This window comes from Eretmochelys imbricata, chromosome 6, assembly GCF_965152235.1.
Source record: "Eretmochelys imbricata isolate rEreImb1 chromosome 6, rEreImb1.hap1, whole genome shotgun sequence".
Taxonomy (NCBI): Eukaryota; Metazoa; Chordata; order Testudines; family Cheloniidae; genus Eretmochelys; species Eretmochelys imbricata.
Window position 1 is genome coordinate 5,657,409 of NC_135577.1, and position 17,564 is coordinate 5,674,972.

A 17,564-nucleotide genomic window follows, 5' to 3' on the forward strand; every position below is an offset into this window, starting at 1 on the left:
TTGGTGTTCGTGACTCTCTAAAGTTGAGCAGATCTTTCCATTTAATATCTAGCCTTCAGGAAGAAAAAAAGACATTCAATGACATGAATGTCTCTACAGGTACATATTAGCCCTGCAACATCTTTCTGCTGGGGATTCCCAATGTTAGACACAGATCCCTTGCAGGACTTTTGCTTTGAGTTTCTGTGGTGCCAAGTGCCATCAACTCCCACTGACATTGATGGGAGCCAGAAGAGAAAACCAGTGTAAATGAAAATGTTCTACACCATTCATTATTGTCTATACATTTACAAGAGATGATTTACCTCCTTTCCAAACTAATCTGATTTAACAACAGAGAGGGTGAGCAGGAGAGACATAGATGGCAAAGCTCTGTGCCCTAAGGGATATTTCTGGCATGGGAACGATTCAGATTTGGACAGTCTCTCGTATTGTGGTGGAATCTCTGTGCATATTTAATTGAATGCCAAACAATGCACAGTGTGCTGTGTTTCTGTAAGGAGACAGTGCACCATCTCCAGGGGGAAGTGTGTGCATAACCCATAATACATTCCCCAAGACACACTATTTCACAGGAGCAGTCAGAGTTGTTACAAGGAATCTACACATGCTCCCTTTTTGGCTCCAGTTCATTTGCAAATTTAGATTTCCCACCCATGCCGCCTCATACCATGGTGACACAGTTGATTTTTCTGGGATTCATGGACCACCCAGAGCTACACGTCCCACTCTTCATGTTGTTGCTACCGAGCTATGTTATCACACTGGTAGGGAATCTTGGGATGACTTTTAATCAGGATTAACTCCCATCTTCACACCCCTATACGATTTTTCCTCAGTAATCTGTCCATTGTCAATGTTGGTTATTCCTCTGTCATTGCACCTAGGGTGCTCATGACTTCTGTAGCAGAGAGTAATAGAATCATTTCATTCACTGAGTGAGCTGTGCAATTTTTCTTTGTCTGTGTCTTTGTGACCAATGAATGATGCCTCCTGGCCACCATGGCCTCTCACCGCTTCACAGTCATCTGTAACCCACTGTTCTAGAGGGTCATCATATCCAGGAAATCCTGCGTGCTGATAGATGTTGTGTCTTTGTGAATTCAACGGCCCTAACAATTTGTATATTCAGCTTGTCTTTCTCTCACCCCAGGGTCAGCAATCATTTCTTCTCTGACATCCCTCCCCATCCTTAAGCTGTCCTGCTCTGACATACACAACGCAATGATGTTATTCATTTCACCTTGTCAACTATATTTGTCAAGATTACTATGCTAGTTTTTCTAGATAGTCTCTTATATGTACAGCCTTGTCGCCATCAGTGGTCAGATGTTGGCTGCGTGTGTGTTCGTTCAGTGTGCTGTCCCAGCTCTGTGGAGATAGCAGACCTCAATTAAACAGCCCAAGAAATCCACAGACTTAATTTTCAGTGAAGGCACCTGGCCAGGTTTACTGTCAATAGAGCACAGTAATAGTATCTGGATGGATAGTCAGACCTGTATGCTTGTGTCAATGGACGCAACTCAGTCAGTGGTGGGACTCTCACTGCTCGCTAGGCTGGCCAAAGACACTCCCTCTGAGATACATCTTTAAACACAAATACAAACAAGTGACGTATTGCCCCTGACGTATCAGAGTGACACCCTCTGACGTATTAGGGTGCCACTCATTGACGGATCCAAGGGCTGCCCATTACCTTGTACATGTTGGTTTGATTAAAACATCGCTATCCATCATGCTGTCATCCTGACCTTATTCTTAAGATGGGTCAGCGTGCTCCTGTTATCTCTGGGGAATGTGTTTGGTATCAAGGTGTTCTGGTACCGCCTTTCTGGAATGTGCTGGCGTATATATACTTGTGCCTAAGCACTACTTAAGCACGTGTGATTCTGCAATATCAGCCCTGTTCTTGCCAGATTCTGTGAACAGGGCCTGCCTCTTGCTCACAGCTTGGCTTTGCTTTAGATCTGCAAAGTTTTGGTTACTTTAGCTCAGGCTTTAGGCCTCACACCAGGACTCTGATACACGGCCTTATGTTTCAGGCCATCTTCTTAATACACCATCCTGAAGATCCACTCAAACCCATTTGTACCTTTGCCTCTCACCTAACAGCTGTCACTACCTTCTACGATACTCTGATTTTATGTATTTACGACCCAGTTCTGGCTACACCTTGGACCAAAACAATGTCATCTCTGTGTTCCCTATGCTGAACCCCCTGATCTACATCCTTAGAAACATGGAGTGAAGGATGCCTTTAGAAAGATGATATACAGGACGATATTTTCTCAATACATGTAGTTATTGATTTTTAAAAAAAATCAATAAACAGCTGTGAGAGTGGGGGCAAGTTCTCTGGGTCACCATCCTGATTTCTCAGGTTGCAGCATTTCTTTGAATTGCACAAAAATGATTGTGCATAATGCAGGCTCGTTAAAATTGGCAATCCCAAGAGCAACATAGGACAGGAAGTGACCCCCTGAGGTCATTGAGTCCAGTCTACTGCTGTTGCAGGCAGCAACATGATATAATCCCATTCATAAACTTATTCAACTCCACTTTAAATCGAGTTAGGTTGTATAACTCCACTAATTCTAGTGGGAGACTGTTCCTGAACCTCCCTCCTCTGATGGTTAGAAACTTTCTTCCACTTTCCAGACTAACTTTAGTCATGGGCATTTTATACCCGTAAATAATAAACAGGCCAGGGCTAGCTGACCCTGGTTTCAATCCACTGACCACTGGGTTATTATGGGAGTAGCACACTTCCAGCATTCTACTTAGAGGGCGTCTGCAGTTTGTTGTACTCAGTAAGGCTAGACCTCATGAGATTCTGTTTGTAAATCACAGGTCTCTTATTCTTGATTTAAAGGTGAATTGCAGTTACCATTAGTGCTTTAGGTTGGGTGTCCTCTGTAGATTGAAACTCAGGTAAAAGGATGCTGAAATCATGCAAATACCTGAGCGGTTCTGAAATTGCATCTCAGTAGAGGATGCTGTTAAATATACAGGCCCATCTATTTTATATTCTCTTTTGTTAGACTGTGCTCAACTCCTGGTGTGCTAAGATCACACAATCTCAATTCTAGCACTACTGTGACAGAATTGTAAGGAGGCTAGGACTGTAGAGAACAGTACATGTCAATCCTGTGGGATCAGAGAGAGAACTCAGGGCCTGGTATGTGGAAAATATTTCCATCAAACTCATAGATCATGTGAGGTTCACTCTGATCCCAGTGCAGACTCAGATATGGACCTATACAAAGTCAGGGAGGGTTGTGGACAAAGCTGACAATGCAGATGATTCTTAGGGAGAACTGATTAAACAACATCAGAATAACCACTGCATGGGCCTCTGACAAAATGCCAAGATGGAAACAGACCATCACCTAATATACCACTGTTTTCATTCTCCAGTGACCTAATGTTGGGGGAAGATTATCCCACATCTGCCTAGTATGAGCTTCTTCCGCTTTCCTTAGAAGCATCTGGTATAAGCCACTGTCATAGACAGGCTATTGGACTAGATAGACCTTGTGTCTGATCCTGTCTGGCAATCCCCATGTTTCTATGAGACCGAGGGGAACTGGTAGCTTCTACAGGTTAGTTCAGTCATGGAACAAGAGTCTGCCCCAGAACTTCCCCAAACTCTGCAGGGGTATGGTTAGGATTAAGGTTAAAGTTGGGAAGCTATGAACATCAGACAATTCACACTTGCCCCTGTGGGTGGATAATTTGATGTGCATCTGTAACACCGACAGGCCCCAGTCTTCGGCGGGCGGGATTGAATTTGAATTTGAACCTCTGCAGCTTAGTACATGAGCCTCTACCACATGAGCTAAAAGCCACATGTCTCTTAAATAAGGATGTAGGGTAGACTCATTAAACTCTCTCTAAGTGGTCTCAGTGCCACCAGATGGGACAGAGCACCACACCCAGGTGGTGTGTGGGTTACATATCTACACCAGGTTACAAGTTAAGGACATGATCTGCCAATTGGATAGAACAAGCCAGACTGCTGCCCCAATAAGGGGCGTTTGCCCGTAAGTCATTTATGTGCCTTGGGAAATCCTATGGTCATAAGGGCCAGATCCTTTTCTTGTATAAATGTGTGTAGCCCCACTGACTTCAATGGAATGACACCAATTTTGACTAGTTATGGTTCTGGCCCAATGCGTTCAGTAGCGCTCCACCTATTTACTTTGGGGTCTCACGCATTAGCACTAATGGAGCTAATGCTGATTTTCACCTGCTGGGGATCTGGCCCCATTGATTGCAATGTCGTGACGCTAGCTTACACCAACTGGAGCTGGAGCGCCATTGATTTCAGTCTGTATCTGTGAGGTTTTTGATGAGGTTGATGGATTTCCACTCAATTTAGCCGTATGGAATTGATTTCAATGGGGCAAAGATGATTTACACCCACTGGAGATATAGCCACATTAATTTAAGTGGCACTCCCTCAAGTTATATTACATTACCTGGGGTTTCTGCCCCTTTGGCATCAATGTGGTGATGCTGATTTACACTAGCTTAGAATCTGGCCAATTGTATTTCACTTCACCATCAGTTTCAATACTGATTTGTATGAATGTTGCATTGACATAAAACATTCTGAGGATTGCACTGTTTCTTCCAGATTAAATAAGATATTCTGCTTATTTCCTTAACATAGTTTCGTGGCTTTTTAATGGCAGATTTTTATGCCCTTACCCACACTTTTTCAGCAGGTGGAAGTCCATGAGACCACTCTCACAGTAAGGGGCTATTCAGTGTAAGGACAACAGAATCGAGCCTATAGTTTCGAGATGCTCTAACATGTTGTTATGTATGGGATAAAGCCCCTTCTTGTCTGTCTTGTGCACATTAAAATTTTTAGTTTATTTGGAACCTAAGCCAATCTGGCTTTACTTGCGCTGAGTAGAACTTGATCTCATTGGGGCTCCTGCTATGAGTAAGTGCAAGTCAATGTCAGCAAGGATCATAGACTCATGCCCGCAGTGACCTGGTTTAATTTGTCATGGCTTTGGACATAATGGGCCAAATATAGCCCTGGCATAAAAGAATGATGCCAGAGATGAATTTGGCCCGAAAGCGAAGATATTGAAAGGGGAAAAAAGGGAAAGAGTAAATGCTATTGTCCAGCACTGGTTATGCCAGTAATGTTCATATTGACATAATTCTCCAAAGTTTGGAGAACTATGTAGATGGCATCCATTATTATGGATTATAATAAGCTGCTGTGGGCCTCATTAAAACATTGTTTTTTGAGCAATTCTGTCGTTATCAAATTGGGCAAGAAAACATATTGGGAATGGTTAGGAAAACAACATATGAGTCATGATACAGAAATAATGTCAATATTAACGCTTGCTCTGCCAGAGTAATGAAGAAGTAAACCTGTTTGTAGTGTAACTGAAGTTAAGACAATTTGCCAAGACAATTTGTATAGTGGCACCTTCTCCCAGAGAACAGCTGTGTATAAAAAAAAAAGAGCTGCCCCTTCTCATTCAAATCAATCTGAAAAAACTATACCAGCCCCCTTGTCATTCATTAAGGACCAGAGCCATTGGCCATTGGACTCAATGGAGTCTCTCCAGTGCACATTAGTTCAGCACCATAGATCTCAGTCCTAGACATTTTTATGGGAGTGCTTCAATTTACTTCTTTATCTTCTCACCAACCTATGAAAGAGTTTCTCTGGTGAGCATGAAATTATGTCAAGGGTCTGCTTTGTTTGGCTTTCTTTGGACTTTATAAACCCTGAGACAGATTCATCCCAGAAGTAACTCCATTGACTTGCGAGTATGATGTGGGGACAGATAAAGGATACATGTAGTCCAATCAATTTATAAAGATGTACGATTGTGATGTACTAGTACCTGTTATGAAGTACTAGTGTGATGGGGCTATCAATATTCATAGCACTAGGAAGCTTGCTCACACACTGACATTTGAATATTCATCTGCTCTGGTTAGTCCAGGGAAGTTTTCTCTGAATCATCAATCACTTAAATCCACTTCTTGTGCTCCTAGGAATACTACTTATGATTTTTCCATATATGTGCAAAATGGAATGAAGCTATACTGCCATAACTAAAAAGACATCAAAGTTACTCTATTGATTAACATTGTGATGTTCTTAAACTGGCAATACGTGTGTGGGCCAAACTCATTTGGCTACCAATGCTATTTTCCTTTCAACACTTTAATACCGGTCCAGGATTGGAAACCCCATAGTGAAATCAACAACTGCCCGTGAGCAAATGCACATTTTCAATGAGCAGTTAGACATCCAGTTCCCTGGACAACTCCCTGGAATGGGAGTTTGGTGCCTTTTGAATATCCCCACTTAAACTCCTGCAGACTGAGCCAAATATTGACTGAAGTCAATTGGAGTCTTTTCTTTGGCTTCAATGAGCTTTGGATCTGTTCCTGGCTGGAGGTGGTTGAAAATTTTCCATCTAAACTTTCTGTTGATGCCGGCAGGAGGCGGGAGGGGGAAGCAGTGGTTGCCTGGTAGGGGTATCTGGCCCTCCGCAGCGGCTGATCATGAGGTCACCTGACAGAGAGTAAGATGGTTATACAAGGGCAAAAGCTGCTCAATTTGGGCTCTACCTGGCCATGTTTGACCAGCTCAAACTGAGAGGAGCTGCGTGTAGGAGCTAGATGAGGAGGGAGAGGAGCAGTCTTTCTGAACATAGATATATAAACAAGGGGACTCCCAAGGAAAGGATGAGCTAGTGAGGCCCATTGAAGTTAGGATGTGTGTCCTTTTCTAAATGAGATTGTGCTTTACTGGTGAAGTGTTAGCTCTGCCGTGTTAGATTCCTGTTCAGAGTGTCTCTCTCTGTGTGTTATAGTCTTTACACATACTCTGTGGCCCTATGGGAGAGTTCAGCTGTAACCTAGAAGGCCCACACTGTTTGGTGGCATTCTAGGACAGGGGGTGTTTAAGCTATGGCAGAGTCTGAAAAGTCATCCCTGAGCCCAGGGACTAGGCAGCTAGATAGCAGGTTCTAGCTCTCCAGAAAGGGCACTAGGCAGAGGACCTGCACCCTGATTGCATGCCTAGGAACCCCAAGACTGCAGCAGTGACTGGCTCCATTCAATCTCTGGCACCTTAAAACAACTGGGGATCCAAGATGGGATTCCCCTCAACACAAGTCGGTGCATATCCAGCAAAGGGAGTCAGAGGGGAACTGTGACAAATGCTCCCTTACAATAGTGCACAGATTCTCCCCGAGTTACGCAAATCCGAGATTATGGAAAAAGTTCCATAAACTAGAAATAGGAGTTTTTTGGGGTTTTTTTTGCACGTAATGCTCGGAGATACGTTTCCGACTTACGCAAAATTCGAGGTACACGAGGCATTCTGGAACGGAATGCTTGCATAAGTCAGGGAGCGTCTGTATTCTTTGCAGCCTCGCAGTCATTCCTGAACATGGGAAACTGAATTTCCAAGATTAACAGTCTTGGATTCCTTTTTTTTTTCCGAACATGCCACAGAATACAGTTAAAACAAAGAAATCAGAGCTATGACACAGAGAATTCACTATTAATTCATCACTTGTTTATTGATAAGCACAAATCCCAATAATTATATTAACTGAGAACAAACCTTCCTGTTTATCATCCTTCTAAAGGCGTCCTTCATCTCCTTGTTCCTCAAGCTGTAGATCAGGGGATTCAGCATGATAATTATGAGTATATAAAACACAGAGATGATCTCTTTTGGGTCTGTGGTGTAGTCGGAACTGGGTTGTAAATACATGAAGATCACAGTCCTGTAGAAAATTGTTACGGCCATCAGGTGGGAGGCGCAGGTGGAGAAGGTTTTGCTTCTGCCCTTGGCAGAGTGGATCTTCAGGATGGCAATGAGGATGTACATATAGGAGAATAGTACAATGAGACTCGTAGTCATGACCACTATAGTGGACAAGGTGAAATACACTGTGTTAGCGTTGTGGGTGTCGGAGCAGGACAGCTTAAGGATTGGGGGGATGTCACAGAAGAAATGGTGGATGACATTGGAGTCACAGAAGGACAGGGCAAATTATAATTGGAGTCTGAAGAACCGCGTTCACAAAGCCACATATGTAGGAAGCAACCGCTAGTAACACACACAGTATCGTTGACATGAGGAGGCTCTAGAGCAAGGGGCTACCGAGGGCTAGGAAGTGATCAGATGCCATTACCGCCACCAGGCAAAGCTTCCTTGGTCAGAAAGTTACAGACAAAGGAAACTGTGCTGTGCATGCAGCGAGAGAAATGGGTTTGCCCTGAACCCCAAAAGTCATCAGCAACCGAGGCATTACCGACGTCGGCAAGAGACAAACTGCTGAGGAAATAGTACCTGGAGGTGTGGAGTCCGGAGTTGAACCTGACCAAGACTATCAACCCTAAATTCCCCGCCAGGGTGATAACATAGATCATTGGGAACAACACAAAGAGGGGGACCTGAAGCTCCGGAACATCCATGAACCCCTGGAAAAGGAAGTCTGTAACCACGGTGTGATTTCCCTCCGCCATTTCTTCCACCCATGATCTCCTCCTTTACAGGGGAAAAGTGAAACGTACAATTAAACAGGAGCCAAGAAAGGACCAAGAGCGGATCCTTCACACGCATTCTGACTCCCCTCGGCCTGAGCCGCCGCAGTGTACTTGTCATTCCCTATGCTCCCTAGCTGCAAGTTGGACATGGGCCCAGGCTCCCTCCTACCTGGAGCAACTCAGGCTGCCTGGTCCAATTAACTCCTCCTTGTACTAGCTGGGCAAGGTGACAGGAAACAAAATGTGAAGTGCCTGGCTGCTCTATGGCATCCTGGAAGGGAAAACCCCACACACAAGGAGACCCCAGAGCTCTGATTAAGATGAATGGGACTGTTAATACTTCTCAGAGCTATTGTTTTAGGCAGCCTGCAGACACAAGCAGATGGCACTGCATTGGCTATGCATTGAAGGTCAATTCCACAAAGGGCTGGACACCTGAGGCCTATTTAATGAAAGTGGAGATTCTGGGCCAACATTCTGGAAGCAACAGGGTGAATTCCATGGCAAACTTTGTGACCACAGAATCACACTAGTGCAGAAGGACTTGTACTAGCTGAAGATTTATTTATAGTTTTTTTTTTTTCTGATGTTAAGGTGTCAAGAAGGTAGACATTTATCAGCTGAGAAAGATAAAATCACCTTTGTACAGTAGCATTGATCCAATATTGTGCTCTGATATTTTTCATTGAAACTGTATTAATACAAGATAAAAAAGAACCCCCATGAATGAGGTTGGGTAGCGGGTCAACTCTTGAACCCTGGAGGAAGCTGCATCTGAGTGTTCTTCTGTGGTTTCTGTCCTCTCACTATTACTCACCATTGGCGAAACCCTATTATCCCTTGGCTCAAGTCTACCTAGCAGAGCTTAAGGGTAAGGCATTTCCATGGAGTAGAAAGGATCCTAACGACAGCTGGGTAAAATTCTTTGGCTGAAACTTTTTTTCAGAGAAAAATGTGGATTCAGCTACACCAGAATGTTTGCAAAATTGTATTGGGTTCTTCGGGATGGGAAAAAATCAAATAAATTCATTTCCCCACTGATAAACCTTGCTGTTCAGTGTCCCACCTTTGCATGGAGGGGTGAAAGCTCCAAATCAGTGTTGGTGAGAACAGGGGCTTGTCTACACTGGGAAGTTATTCCTGAGCAAGGTAATAGGTGAATGTAAGGCACTAGAGCTATTCTGGAATAGCTCCTGGTATGGACCCTCTTAATCCACTGGATTAAACTAAACTGGACAAAGAAAAGTGGCCACATAGGGAGTTACATTAGAGTCAGTTACTGCAGAGTCAGTTTCCCATGTTGACCAGCCCTAAAGCAGTAGAATTGTATCACTGATGAGAATAGGGCTAATCAGTAGATAGCAATGATGAGAAACAAAATGTATGATGAAAAGAGCTGTGTGAATACCTGACTTCTTGGTTTGCTGGCTCTTCTGAAACATAAATGAAAAATTTAGTTTCTGATTGAACCTAATTGATTTTTTTTCCAAATTTTTGGCTGACTGACAAGTTGAATGAAATGTTTTTGTTTGATCAGTTGCTGTTTTTCCAATTGTTATATTTTTTAATAAAATGAAAGTAAATTTTGAAACAGTCTTTTAAATGGGAAACTTAAACTATTTAGACCTTTCTGATTTTTCTGAGGTTTTAGTTCAAAGCAAAATAATTCAGCTCATTTGATACAAATTCATAAAATATTTCAGCGAACCCAAATCTGCGTTGCTCAGAAAAACAAGTATTTTAGCCCAATTTCCCCCCACCCCCAGTTCTACTGAACAATATGTCATGTTGCTCAGAGTAAAACTATCCCAATTCAATTTAGTCATGAGGCTCACATTTTCAACAGTGAGGGTGGTTAACCGCTGGAATGAACTACCATGGGAAGTGGTGGATTCTCCAGCTAGAGATGCTGTGAAATCAAGACCCAATGGCTCTCTGGAAGACACACTTAATAAAACACAAGTTAATGGGCTTAATACAGAGGGTAACCGTATCAAAGTGTGGCCTGAGTTATACAGTTGGACTAAATGATCTCATTGTCCCATCTAGTCCTTAAAATATACGATCAATTTATAGCATTGCTGTTAGTAAACCTATAAAATCACTATATGGCATTGATAACGAGGAGTCCTGTGGCACCTTAAAGACTGACACATTTATTTGGGCAGAAGGTATCATGAGCTGGAACCCAGAAGTGTGTTATAGCCCACGACAGCTTCTGCCCAAATAAATGTGTTAGTCTTTAAGGTGCCACAGGACTCCTCATTGTCTTTGCAGAAACAGACTAACCCAGCTACCCCTCTGAAATATACGGCATTGGTGGGAGTAAGATTACATGAGCATTATTACTGATAGTACTTAATTAATTCATTAGAATTAGGCTTAATCCCAACCCCCTTCTGTTAGGTGCTGTACAAACATATAACAAAAGGACAATCTCTGGCCAAAGGAGCTCGTAATGTAAGCTTAAAATAAGAGACAAGAGGTACAGATGGAGAACAGAATAAGGTGACAGAAAGATGATTGAGAATAAAGCTGTATAAAAAGTACAGAGATCCTTGTTCAGAATTTTATTTTTTTAAATAATTTTTATAATTTTAATTGATAATATCAATGTTTATTTTTAAGTCTTTTTTGTTTTAAATGTTCAAACCTTTACAGTCGCAGGAAATTATGGGAGATCAGGCAATGGGAGGTCAGACATAATTTTTTTAATGACAGCCAACACTGAGATTAAAAAGAGTTAAAGCTTTATAACTGTTAAAACACAAATTGTCAACATCACATGTCAAAATAAATATCCTTAAATCAAACTCTAGTACATTCTCAAGCTGCAATTTTTCTTACTCTTGCCTAGCTGTACATTTCAATTACTGAAAGCAATATTTTTTTCATTGGTTTGTGTGCTTGTGGTGAAATCAACATTTACCAACATTTTTTTGAGAAAATCTATTCCTTCCAAGCCTAAGTATATATGATAACACTGTTGAGAATAGATGTATATAGGACTGGTCTGAGTATAGATGTGATCAATATAAAGACAAGTGCAAAGTACTTCACTCTGGAAGGAAAAATCAAATGCACAAATACAATGTGGGGAATAACCGGCTAGGGAGAAGTGCAGCTGAGATGGATCTGAGAGTTCAAGTGGATCACAAGTTGAGTATCAGCCAACAATGAGATGCAGTTGTGAAAAAGGCTGTCTGGGGTGTATTACCACAAGTGTTGTATGTAAGACCAGGGCAGTAACTGTTTGGCTTTACTTGGCACTGGTGAGGCTGCAGTTGAAGTTCTGTGTCTAGGTTTGGGCGTCACACTTTAGAAAAGATGTGGGCAAATAGGAGAGAGTCCAGAGGGGAAAAACAAAAATGACAAAAGGGGTTTGCAAAATCTGATTTATTAGGAAAGATTTTAAAAAAATTGGGCATGTCTTGTTTTGAGACAAGACGACTGAGAAGGGACCTAATAACAGTCTTCAACTACGTTAAGGGCTGTTATAAAGGGGATAGAGATTAAATGTGTCAGGCTCACAAAGCCCTTATGAGGCCCAGACACTAAAGAGAGCAAAAGTATTGAATTCTCATAGTGCAAGCTACATACTGAGTATTAATTAGAGCAACACATTAAGAAATTAAAGTTAGAAACAAGTTTTATTTTATTTTAAATCTCAGATAACCTTTCAGGGCAGCCTTTCAAATAGATTAATGGTCAAGAAACAAGGAAGGGTGTCTGTAGGAACAACCACATAATGACAGGACATTAGGTAACATTGTTCCTCTCAAGCAATCTTAAAACGTAATTTCCACATGCTACATCAGTTCTTTGAGTTTCATTTAATTCCTGTACAACATTTGAGATACAAAAATGAAGGCAGTGACACATAGACGATACTCCTCTCCTTCTTCCTATTGTTCTTCTCAATTGACTGGAATTGTCATGGTGAACAAATTAGCTGAGAATGTTTTTCCAGTCTACCACCCTCTTAAGAGCATCCTTAATCTCCTTGTTCCTCAGGCTGTAAATAAGGGGGTTCAGCATGGGGACCACCAGGGTATAAAACACAGCAGAGATTTTCTCCTGTTCCAGCGAGTAGGTGGAACTGGGTTGTATGTGGCTTAAGCTCACAGGTCCATAGAGCATGGTGACAGCTGTCAGATGAGAGGCACAGGTGGAGAAGGCTTTCCACCTGCCCGCAGTGAAGCGGATCCTCAGGATAGAGAAGAAGATGTACAGATAAGAGATGATGATAATCAGGAGGGTGGACATGGCAAGAACCACAGAGAACATTATGAGCAAAATCTCATTGATGCGGTTTTCAGAGCAGGCGAGCTTCAGCAATGGGTTAGTGTCACAAAAGTAATGATTGATGACGTTGGGCCCGCAGAATGACAACCTCAGCAAGCCACATGTGTGGGTCAGTGAGTTCACGAGCTCCCCTACATATGAGCCGGCCACTAGATGAAAACAGACTCTCTTAGACATAACAGCAGTGTACAGCAGAGGGTTACAGATGGCTACATAGCGGTCGCATGCCATCACAGCCAGCAGAAACCCTTCTGTGGTCACAAAAACAATGAAGGAGAAGTGTTGGGCAATGCAGGCAGAGTAAGAAATGCTTTTACTCCCCACTAAGAAATTCACCAGCATCCTCGGAGCGAAGACTGTGGAGTAGCAGAGGTCAATGACAGACAGGTTACTGAGGAAGAAGTACAGGGGGTGTGGAGTCGGGGATCAACCCTGATCAACATGATCACCCCGAGATTCCCCACCAGCGTAAGAATATAGATCACCAGAAACACTGCAAAGAGGGGTATTTGCAGCTCCTCACGATCCGTCAACCCCAGGAGGATGAACTGGGTCACCATGCTGTGATTGCCCTCAGCCATGTATACAGGGCTACATGAAACCATACCTGCCGGGATAACAAGAGTGAGCAACATGGAAGAAGGAAATTTCATGGCATGAATTAAATCTGAATGACACCACTGGGCTTGAGAGTGGGCTGTGAATATCTTCTTGGAAACCAGCCACCGTGATGTCTGGGAAAAGTTGAGATGGACTTTTTGATTTACACTCCCTTTTCATGAGGACTGGGGTTTTCAAAGCTGTCTAGGAGATTTTGACATCCCAGTCTCCATAAAATTGACTGGAATTAGGCATCCAGTTCCCCTTGGGGAATTTCCAAATTCAAGCACATTCTTACAAATTTTCCCCAATGAAATATACCTGCATGAGTTATGAGTTTACTTTATATTGTCTGCTCACTAAGGGTAAGTTAGAAAGCTCTCATACTTGGGATCCTATTCTCTGGGTTCAGACTCCTCCCAGATAACCCTTTTAGATGACTACAGCATCTCAGTTGTTTCCCAGTCACTTGGTTACTGCTGCTTCATAACATATCCCCTGTTGCTAATCCCAAGCGTTGGAAAACCAGGAACCAGGCTTCCAAAAATCATGCGATTGGCTTAAAATCTTGAGATCTTTTTTAAAATAATACAGAAAGGGTTTAGAAAGGGTAGATCCATCTTTAGGAGATATGGGTTCCTAAGAAGTATTTTTAAACCCTGTGCCCAATGGCAGCCTGAGGGGGATGACGGTGATTTGTTTAGAGTTGTGATTTTATAATCTTCAGCAACATACTGATGAAATACTTTTAAAGCAGATTTTAAACATAGCTCCAGTAGACTAACATGTTCTGAGTAAATATCACAGTGATGCACAACTGTTTTTGTCAGTAAATTCAGAAACTGACAGTATATACCCAGGAGCTGGCAAATGCCCATTAAATGGTTTCATTACCACTTTAATGGCTCTTTAAGAATTTCAAAGTTGTGCTAATAGGTCTGGCAGGCTGGAGGCTTTTTCACTTTTAAGTTAACTAGATCCCCTCCAGAGGAAGACTCACCAGGCTGCAGCAGCCACCAGCAACAGGGATAGGAAGAGGCGGGTAGGTGGATATTAAGACTCAGGGGTGGCCCAAATTTTCAGGTGCCCTACACAGCTGTGTTTGCTGCCTATGCCTACGGGTGGTCTGGAGAGAGGGGCAGGGAAAGGTTTTGTTTGTGCAAGATTTTGTTTTTTCAGAATTTGTTGGGTTAGGACCAAACCCCCGGTATTTGAAAAGTCTCTGAAAAAGGGAACGGATCCCTGGAGCCATGGACCCTGGAAATTTTGGGTGTCCCCAGCTCCCAGGGCAATGGCATGTGTGGCAGCTCCAAGGCCGTGGACTCTGGTTGCTAGCAGGCCACATGGCAAGTTGGCAAGGAGCTGGGCAGGCGAACTAGCAGAAACCAGGCAGGATTCTCATGTAGACAGAGTTTCCCCAATTCCGTCATGCTGCAATGAAATTGGCCCGTCTTCGAGAAATGTTTCAATTTCATTCAGTCAGCAAATTGCAATGGAACAATGTTTCTGGGCCCTGAAGGGGATCACGTTTCCAAGCTTTTCTTAGCAACTCTGAGGGCTAGAAACATACTTAAAAAAATCTGAGATTCTTAAGTGATCGCATGGCTGAAGGAGCTGGGGCTTTAAGAGAAGCACCAAATATCATGAGAATTGGCAACTGTGCCTTCGGTCTATGCTTTCCTTGTTCTAGGAGCTTTCTGGCCACTTGTCTCCAGTCCCAACTGCTTACACCTACTAGTGGTACACACTGCCAGGTCCTTCATCTCTCTGGGCCATTCGCCATGACACAGGAGTATGAGGTAGGCAGGAAACGGTGAAGGAATAATGTTGGCACAGAAGCGACGATGGGAAGCTGTGTGCAAGGCAAGGCTCTGAAGGAGGGAGGGAGGATGCTTGGAAAAGGTAGCATACAGGGAATGCCGGAAGCCACAGGTGAGAGAATAAGATAAACGGAGAAGTTGCTGTGTAGACAAGGAGTGTGAGAAGAATGGGAAGGAAGAGAGAAAGAAGGAAGAAAGAAGGCTGAAGAGACAGGAAGCCAAAACTATGTAACACCTCAAAAGTGAGGCTTTCTCCATTTGCTTCCTTCTTCTGGCTCCCCCTTCCCCATTTCATCACACACAAACAGCTTGTTTTCAATCCAAGGTCCTTCACAGGCTCTCAACACCTTGAGGATCCTCTGCTATTGCAATCTCATCTACCACCTCCGCCTTTCCAATGCTACCCACTGGTCACATTTTTCAAACAAACACAAAGATGTCTGGAGCTGCCGCAGTGCAAATAATTATTGTTATTTCCCCCTTATGGTGAGAGATCGGACACACCACAACCCATTGGATCCAAGTGTCTGTCCTCCCCCTCCCCCACCCACATCCATACACAACACTGGATAATGGTCAGACTGGCGCTAGGTTCATTAGACTGAGATCGGCCTTTAAGTCCTGGCTTTGCTACAGAATACCTGTTTGATTTCGGACAAAGCTTTCCTCTTTGCCTCAATTCCCTCTTTATTAAATTTGGATAATAAACCTTCCTTTCACCCACCCTCTTCTGTCTTGTTTCTTAGCCTATAAGCTCTTGAGGGCAAGAACTGTCTCTTACTATGTGTTTTCAGTGAACCCAGTGCAGTGGGGGCACTAATCTCTAACTGATAACACAACAACAATAAATACAAGTTTTACAACCCTGACTTATCTCTATAATTGGCTGTAACCAAAGCCCAGAATCTGAAAATCATCAAAGTTTGCAGAAGTTGGATCTGAATCTGATTCCAGATCTCTGAAGTGTGTAACTCAGATGCATCTCTATGTACAATACTGGATTCTTACCTAGTATCCATCTGGAACTTTCAGGCTCTTTTTCACGAACCATGTCCGTTTTCACTGTAATTTATCCTGAGACAGAAAAATGAACAAACGAACAATGTCTGTCTCAAGTTGCCAAAATGTTGACTACACTAACATCACACGTCTAAGTAAATGGAGAAAATGAAAAATTATGTCCAGGAATCGGAAGGGAAGAAAAATAGTTAACCCACCTTCACTGAAGGAAAGAGGTATTGAATCATAGCTGCTGGTGGATGAAAGTGTTCACTCACTCTTCATCCCTAAGGAACATGTTAAGGCACCACAAACCTTATATATTCATTTCTGTGGCATTTAGGGATCAAGTCTCTGAAGTAAGTTACACCTTCAATTATAGTCTCAAGCCAGGCATAGAGGGGCTCATTACAATGCCCTCCATGGTGGCCTATCTTACCTCCAAACGATGCACATGCTAAGTAGGTTTCTTTATTAGCCTTTGCTTAGTTTTACGGAAAGCTCTCGCTGTTTTGCTAAGCCACAAAAGAGGTCTCAGGGGCAGTGTAACTGAAAATGAATGGCTAAGTCTGTCTTTCCGTATGGAGGAGTCAGTGAATTCAGTGTCAAACTTATGCTTAAAAGAAATCCAGACATGTTAAACTATGTTAAACTATGAAAAGAGCACAGTTACAGCAATCAAACAACTTTAACTTTGTAAAGCACTAATTGTAAGGCTTGGCATCTACACAGAGCAGAGTTTACCACTCCTCATTGGGTAAAATTGATTTTTCATACATTTTAAGGCCAGAAGAGGACAATATGATCATCTAATCTGACCTCCTGCATAACAAAACCTTGTCCGATAATTTCTGTATCAAGCTCAATTTTTTATTATTATTATTATTATTATTATTATTTTAGCTCTAACACATCATTTAGCTAGATATCCAGTTGGGAAGACTTCAAGTGACAGAGAATCCTCCATTAGCAGAAGTGTTGTAAGCAAGACACAAGAAGTAATGCTTCCACTCTACAAAGCTCCGATAAGGCCTCAACTGGAGTATCATGTCCAGTTCTGGGCACCACATTTCAGGAAACATGGGGACAAATTGGAGAGAGTCCAGAGAAGAGCAACAAAAACGATTAAAGGTCAAGAAAACATGACCTATGAGGGAAGATTGAAAGAATTAGGTTTGTTTAAAAGTCTGGAAAAGAGAAGACTGAGAGGGGACATGTTAACAGTTTTCAAATACTTAAAAAGGTTGTAACAAGGAGGAAGGAGAAACATTATTCTCCTTAACCTCT

The 17,564-nt window shown here is 42.6% G+C and overlaps 2 pseudogenes; both read right to left on the minus strand.

The window, feature by feature from the left end:
* Positions 1 to 7,600: 7,600 nt before the first annotated feature.
* Positions 7,601 to 8,532, minus strand: LOC144266009 (olfactory receptor 5B2-like; annotated as a pseudogene).
* Positions 8,533 to 12,501: 3,969 nt separating this feature from the next.
* On the minus strand, positions 12,502 to 13,439 carry LOC144266642 (olfactory receptor 5J3-like; annotated as a pseudogene).
* Positions 13,440 to 17,564: the final 4,125 nt, after the last annotated feature.